Source organism: Sitophilus oryzae, unplaced genomic scaffold (assembly GCF_002938485.1).
Source record: "Sitophilus oryzae breed Bouriz unplaced genomic scaffold, Soryzae_2.0 scaffold_1499_pilon_pilon, whole genome shotgun sequence".
NCBI classification, from domain to species: Eukaryota; Metazoa; Arthropoda; class Insecta; order Coleoptera; family Curculionidae; genus Sitophilus; species Sitophilus oryzae.
This window is the reverse complement of record NW_022146168.1, coordinates 2,627,452-2,636,020: the sequence shown is the minus strand read 5'-3', so window position 1 is coordinate 2,636,020 and position 8,569 is coordinate 2,627,452. Positions and strand designations below refer to the sequence as shown.

At 29.7% G+C, this 8,569-nt stretch overlaps 1 long non-coding RNA gene across 1 annotated transcript; it reads left to right on the top strand.

Moving 5' to 3' along the window:
• Positions 1 to 4,256: 4,256 nt before the first annotated feature.
• LOC115877844 lies at positions 4,257 to 6,351 on the top strand. The gene is made up of 2 exons (XR_004049415.1): positions 4,257 to 4,833; positions 6,225 to 6,351. It is a non-coding gene; the product is annotated as an uncharacterized LOC115877844 (long non-coding RNA).
• Positions 6,352 to 8,569: the final 2,218 nt, after the last annotated feature.

The window sequence follows — 8,569 nt, the reverse complement described above, 5'->3', positions numbered from 1 at the left end:
TATAACACGGCTATTACACATATATAGAGAATGATTTTCTCTCATTTACGTATGCAGCCGGATGGATGAATTGAGCTACAGGTTGCCGGATGCCGGATAAAGTTGTAGTAGGTTAAAGCTATAGCCACAAATGTAGGCGTTCATACTAAGACTTGCCAGAGTTAGTCTGCGGTTTAATTATAATATTTGCATGATCTTGCAGCATGGCATGGAAGATATAGCCACTCAGGTCATTGAGTGTATATTTGTATTAATATGGACCAGTTTTGCAATATCCAGTTTGTGTTACTATTAATTTCAGATTTAATCCCTAAGATTGTATATGTTATGCATATATAGTACGATCAAAAATTTTATATTCAGACCTGATTTAGCTAGTTAGTTCAAAAGTTATTTAAAAAACAAATTAATTTTCTAATACAATTTTTTCTGTCTTCATAAAGTATACTGCCTTTGTCTGGAAATACAACCTCTCTAATAATACCAGTTATTTATATTTTATGGCATATATCAATATCAAATGGCGATTAGAATAATTTACTACGAAAACATTACATTCGATTTGCACAAATAATTACATGGATAAGGAAACAGATCAATTTTTCGATTTATATACGATAGTATCGACTAGATAAATATTTTAATATTTTATCAACTTAATAAATAAAGAACGAAGACTTGACGCAGATCATATCCATAATTTATTATTCCACATACATTTCTTATTTATTAGATTTATTATTAGTTCACCCACTTTGCTTCAAATATTTGAAATAAATTATTTTTATCTTTTTTTAATATTTATGTACCCAAATTTATTTGTATAATTTATAAGAGATGAGCATAGAAATATGTTTCTCTAGGGGAAGAAGTTGCATAATGGAATGGCAAAATGTGACAAATATTTAGCAGGTCTCCAATAAGGTTGTTAGATCAAATACGATCAAGTTAAATTTATAAGTGGTCTCACATACCCAAAGACATCACATCAAACACGAGGTTAAGGATGCTTGGATCATACAATACAATCAACGTAGTAGTAGTTATTACCTTGTTTCGAAATTTGTAGAACTGAAAGTGAGTGATCTGTATTTTTTTCTTTGCAGATTTATTACTAGTAATACACTGTGCGTAGCATTACCAAATAGACAGGAACGAACATAAACACACAGTTTATTTTAATAAAGTTGAGAGGAACCGCCTATACAAAAATAAACATATTTCTTTAAATTTAAAGTATTCATTAATAAGAGTGTCTTATTAATAAATAAAATTATTGATTTTTAAAATATTATTCGTAAACTAGGGAGAGGGAAATCAGGCAACGAACAGAGATGATAAGTGTTAGGTAATAACTTTTAGACTACCATTCGAGACGCATTGATGTTATTTCGGTTATTGTGGCAAAGAATGTTATTAAAGGTAAAGGAAATGTTTCCTCATTAAACTAGTGTTAACTAAAGCATCTATTTTATTTTCCTGTTGAAATATTATGTGCTCAAGCTTTTCCTTATTTATTTAATCTGACAAAGACATTGTATAACATGTGTATGTGTTTAATGGATTCGATTTATGTTGTGAATAATATCTAGTTTAAAAATAAATATAAAGACAACCGTTTACTGTCCATTCGTGCCGATGTTTTGGTTCAGTATGACTTAGTGTGACAATAATGGGTCTGGTTGAGTGTTCTAATATTTTCCAACCGTGCCTGGACGTATATCTTAGCACACAAATGAACAGTCAAAACAAAAGAATGGTATAACTCATAGTCTAAAGATATTGGTACCAAATACGAACTATAGCTGAGTAGCCTCTTAAATCCAGGGACTTCAGATCCTGCAGGTGGGACCTGCTAACTAACAAAACCTCTTCAGTTGTGAATGTTTTAAGTGTGCTAAACCTCACAGCTTGTTATGAGGACAGTTTTTGTATTATTATTTCTCTTTTAGTAAAGTTCAGAACCTGGGATTCCTTATAATAGTAATCAAGGTTTTCTCTGCCGTGCTTTTTTACTTGTGAATTCCAGGCAGATTACGGCACTCCTTTCATTTTATTTAATAAAATAAGTAGGGATTTTTACAAATTTAGCGTTTGATTTACATAACCTATTCCCCTCAAATTTTCCTAATATTGCTTCTGTCGAGCGCATCCGAAGTAAGTCACAATAAAAAATATTTTTAACATAACGTTAATGGTTCCTTTATTTCCTAAGTTACTCCTTGAAGATGGTTCCTTAGTCCTAGGTTTCCTAGTTTTAATTCTTTGTTATAGAGTTGTCCAAAACATTAATTATTCAACTTTGTTGAACGAGCCTGGGTTGTTATAGGTACTACAAAGTACAATAAGTTTTCTAGTTTTGACTGCAGAGATTTACATACGAGTAACCTAACCTAACCTAACGGAAAAGAATCCATGATTTATGTAAACTGTTAGGTAAACATACACCACACTGGACCAAATAGGTAATAAAATATTCATTAGATTTAAAGTCTAATTTTAAAAATCTGCACCAGTTTCCCATGATATACTAGTCAGCGTTGTAAAATGTTATCATTTTACCTGCCCATAAAAACACTCGATGCTGTATGCCAGACGGAGTGTATTGGATGGCACCGACATCAACAAAGATATGTTTACTTTTAATTTCATTGTGTGCTTTTTGTTCACTTTTTTATAAAATGGACTGTTGAATAAAATAGCATATAAAATGAACTTATAGTTATATATAATACATTATAGTTTAAAAAAAAATATATTTTTATTTAGTTAGATACAAGTTTATGGATTATATGTTGAAAATGAACAAATAGAATATAAAACTACATAAAATAAGAAAAATTACGACACATATTCCACATACATATATTGACTAACATTAGGAAGTCTTGATGCGGATTAAGCCTAGTTAATTAATATTAAATCGTGTTTCCTAATTCCGTTCTATCAGTTTTTTAATTATATATTAAAATTGTCTATTAATTTGCACAAAATATTATTTTCAGGCCAAGTTGTTTCCTACATTAATTACGGAATTACAGACATTATTCATTATTAGAATGGTCACTGACGGAATCTGTGACCATTCTAATAATGAACACTAAACAACTAAACTCCCAGTTGATGACATACCAAGAGTGTATAACTTTGAAAAACACCTTCTTATTAGAATGGTTCTTTCATTTATGGAAATATCAATCTGTCAAGATCTCTTTCAGAAATAAATAGAATAACAGAACCAGACTTTTGATTACTAAACTTTTGATATTCACTAAAACAATACAATATTACTATTACTTACCCGTAATAGTGAAAAGTGTACACTGATTTCTTTGAACATGTTTTTCTAACGGGTAAAAACTCCATTTTTCACTAGTTTCTTACAGGCTCATCCTTTGGACAAAGTATAATAAAGTTTTCCAGAACCACACACTATTTATCATTTTGTAAAATTTTTCAATACTTATTGTTTCTGTTATGATTAGTGCTCTTATCTTAGATAGGAACAATCGAAAACAGGAAATAGCCATATTATCCGATAGTCAAGCAGCACTAAATGCGATCAACTCAGTAACCATCAATTCGAAGTTAGACAAAGAAAATAAAATCCTCCTACTCTGGGTGCCCGCTCACCAAATGATAAAAGGCAATGAAAAAACAAATAATCTAGCCAGAAAAGGAGCAAACACTCCACTAACTGGACCAGAACTGTTCTGTTTTCCAAGCGGAAAGCAACTAAAGGCGGAACTGAGGAACCTGGAAGACTCCATTCGTAACCTGGAATGGGAGTCCAACAAAAAAACAATCTTCGGATTGTCACGGGGCTTCTAACAAGACACTGTCTCCCTCAGTAGGCTGAAGCTGAGGGACAACGGCGAATGCAGATTCTGTGGAGAAAATGGAGAAACATCAGAACACCTTATCACTAAGTACGCCGAGACGGCGACCGTTCGTGCCATGAACTTTGGTACGGCTGATGTCGAGGATGGAGAGCTGGCCTCGGCGGAGCCGTCTCAAACACTGACTTTTGATCTGAGTCTGTATGATGAGTTATAACTCAAGAAAAGGAGACATACAATAGATTTGTACTCACTCCCCCCCTAAACATTCTACATTCTATAATTAGTGTTAACTACTAATAAAAATTGTATTTTTTGCTTTTAAACCAAATTCAAAAGTAAGTTCTTGAAGCACTGCTAGCTTTATGGTTCATCTATCTATATATAAAAAACGGGTGACATTGATTGAAGCCTTGATTATGTATAAATAGATGTACAATGAGGGCTTAGTACAAGCCCGTCTTCTAGGTGGCGCCTTGCCCGTTCTGAATTTTTGTATTCCCCTACGATTTTCTTTGAGGGGAATCCGTTAAACCCGCCCATCGTTCAAAAATGGAAGGGCGCGAGGTCACATCTATTGGGCCACTTATTAGCACGTTTCACCCATGTTTTACGAAAATAGCTTTATCCTTGTTTGTTTCAACTGTGACAAGAAAAAAGGAAAAAAAGTTATATTCGCTTCTAAATTCGGCAGATCAACAAAGATCAACAAAAGATCTTTCTCGACTTGTAATTTCGTTTCGTTTAGGTTATGTCTTATAAAAATAAATATTTATAAGCTTTTGAATTGAAATATACCTTAATGCATATCTGAGTAATTAAAAAATTCAGTTTTTTCGTCCCTCGCGAAGAAACATAAACAGTATTTGTGAAATTTGGATTAGAAACTATTATTTTATTAGTTTATTTTGTTGTGTTTAAGTGTTGTGTATTTGTACCTACTGGATAATATTTTCCAACATATTTAATTAAGCAAAAAGCATCTGTTTTACAGGTAAGTAAATACTGTTCATATTTATTTCTAAATTGATATAAATTTGTTTTAAATCACTCTTGGGAAAAATGTTATAGAGTCTGAGATAAGTTTAATAATAAACATTTGATAGATTGATAGATAGATTAAACGATAATGCCCAGTTTGCTTAAAAGTTTAAAAAAATACTGATTTTATGCTATAAATTGTTTCATTTCTCACTCTGCTTTTTTGGAATTGTCAGATATATTGTGTATTTTATAATTTTTCCGAGAATTTTTCTTAATAACTTGATAACGTAAAATATTGTTTATATTGTTATGAGCAAAGGTTATGAGTTTGTGAAAAGAAAGGCTATATTTTGTATTTTTGCTTGGTGGATTTGTTATTAAATTGTCATTCCAAAAAATACCATAATGTCGTAGTCGTATAGAGTTCATTTTGACCAAAGAATATATTTTGACCCTTTTTGGATTGAATTTTATTGTTTATATAATAAAATATATATTTAAAGCCCTCTTTCTAAGTTAAGTTAAAAATAGGTAATATCGACGTTTTTACTGGAACTAATTTAAGTTAATAATTAATAATTATATAATTCATATAATTATATTAAAATAGACTAAATTGTTTATTATATACAGGATGAGTCAAAACTAGATATTATATTTTTCTTTGCTATTTCAAATGAAACACTGTATTTTATATCATAAATCAACAAAGCTTTTATGCAACTTTTGTTTTATTAAGATCTATATCCCAAATTAATAGTTATTAAATTGTTTTCAATTGTCTCTTTGCGAATAAACATGATTTTTTACGCAATTTTTATTAGTAGGTTTGTCGACAAAAGTGATGTATCTATTTATCAGCGACAAAAATTAAGAATTAGATGTTTAAAATAATTTTCTAATTATTTTTTACTTGGCATCAGTAAATATGATTTATTTTATCGATGCAGCTGAAAATAATTATGTATTCTAAAAGAGGACATTACTGTATATACATCGATTATAGATTTAAAATTATTTTTCAAAACAAAGTTGGAAAAATTTTTGAGAAAAAATTGGAGTTCTGTTCGAAATAATCGAGAAAAATCCAACATCTAGTTTTGACGCCCCTAGTATATATCATGCATTATAGTTGATTATACTGCAATTTATTATACATACGTAGTTTTGTTTGGTGAAAATGAAACTTTCTAAAAGTATTCCCAATTAAAACATATTAAGAATTTCCTACATTATAATTTTGAAGACGTTTGAGTGGGCAGACAATTTGGTCTAAAATAATATGTCTAAAAAATTTAGCCTAAAATAATCAAAAACCACTTAACACATATAACTCGCTTTTAAAAAATCTAAAAGAAATAAGTTTGTTTATTATATTCATATTTTATTAAATTATTATAGGTGTGACTGCTAAGTGGTCGTACTCGCCACTTTAACCAAGCATTGGTGGGACCTTCAGAGATCATAATGCGAATTTCTTCATACCATGTAAATCTATATACATGTATTAATAAATGCGTTTGCTTTATTAAATTTTTTTTCTTATACGGTATGAGCGAAAAAAAACGGCGTCTATTTGTTTACGTACAAATGACATCGATATTCATTTCCAAACCACCTCTGAGGCCGTTTTTTTTTATCGTATGGTATATATTTACATATCCCTTATCCTTTAATTCCGATTTATTTCTAATAATTATAAAAATAAGATACCTGATTAATTCTTCCGAAATATTATAAAATGAGATATCACGAAAGAAATAAAGTTAATTATCTCGTTTGTTTTGGGAATTCCAAAAAAATAAAAAAAAGGGTATAGAGAATCTTTAGAGACACAGTTCAAATGTTATTTTTGAGTATACTGGTTGCTTCAAAAAATGTGGCGGATACATGTTTTTTAATGCAAAACTCCATTTTTATTTTATTTTCGATTCTGCCTAAAATTCTATAACTTTTTTTTATAAATAACGTTAGTAAGTATTTACAATTTAAAAAAAAAGTAAAATTTTATTCCTATGTTACTTAACTGTCAGTTGTTTCCGAAGTTGGACTACACAAATTTGGTAGGAGTGTTTTACAGAGATGAAAAAAAAATATATTTATATGTAAAAATACTTGCAGTTAGATGCTACACTGTGTTCAAACATTTTTTTTGGCTGATCCGATATATATATTATTATTTTTTCTAGTGATTTTACAAAACCTTTCAACATTTGTTAAGAAAGTATATTAAGTACACCTATACTCAACAGCTTGCAATCTGTTCTGAATTTTATCCTTCTTTTAATTCATTTACATTATAACAAGTTGCCATATGACAAAACAAAAATTATTTATTATTAAACATTAAGTAAAGTGATTTATTTAGTTATATGACATTCTTAATAGAAGTTGAAGGATTTTGTAAAATCTATCAGAAAGAATTATAATATATCGGGTGTTTTTCAAAAGTAGCTTGATTGATGTATTCAATTAGTTTCGGTCATTTCTTGTTTCACCGGAAATGACTACAACTTTTGGTTTTTAAATGGTACCGTCGGTATTTTTTTACTTTATTTTGCAGAATATGGCATTCTCAATAGAATAATTCAATGTCAACTTTTGACTCTTTTACTTAAAAAATAGTATTTTAAAGTTCAATCTAGTAGAGTGCCATGATAATAAACAACATGTAACCGGTCGTAAAGATAACGACAGTTTGACTCGACATACGGAGTGTGTGGTACCAAATTATTTACCAAAATTAGGTACCAAAATTTATTAGGTATCAAAAAATGCTTTTCCAAATATGCTAATGAGCCACTCTCGTTTCATTAAAAAAAATTGAGTTATGATTAAAATACGAAATGGGCATATTTCAACTGACCAGGAAAAGACACAAAAAATATTAGACGACCAAATCAATTTTTCCAAAGCTCCTTGATTAATCCTTGATTAAAAAATAATGGTTTTAACACAGCCATGACACTAGATTGAATTTTAAAATGCTATTTTTGATTTAATTGAAAATGTCAAAAGTTGACATATGATTGTTGATGTCAAAAGTTGTCATTCTATTCAGAATGTCATTTTCTATCAAATAAAGTACCGTATGATCGAATAAAAACGGCGTCAGCAATGGCTATGAAATGAAAAGCGCTGTCATTTTATATGTAAATTTATATGAGAAATGTCATCGATGTTCATTTCATAGCCATCGCTGACGCCGTTTTTATTCGATCTTACGGTATAAAAAATACCGAGGGTACCATTTAAAAATCAAATGTATACATTTCCGGTGAAACAGGAAGTGACCGAAACTAACTGAATACGAATCAATCTCGATTTATGTCATATACCTACTAACATTCCCAATTTAGTTTTTTTCTCGGAATCTGAAAAAATAAAAAAGTTATAGAGGTGAACCACTTTAAAAAAAAACACTCAGTATAGGCTGTGTCATTGAAAGAGTCTGCAGATATTTTTTTAATTTTAAATACGTAGAATTAACCATTAATATATGTTGAACACCCTGTAGCATCTGCCTTAAATATCTACATAGTATCTAATATTTTTTCTTCATCAACAAATTGAAATATTAGAAAACTAGTTTTAGGTTACACCATTATACAAGGATTATACATAAAAAAGTAATAATTTTACGCAGGATCTAAAATAAAATAGGATGTTACATTTAAAAAAAAACATTATGTTAAATCCGTCATACTTTTCAAAGTTACAGAGGTACTAGTAGGTATAGTTTCATA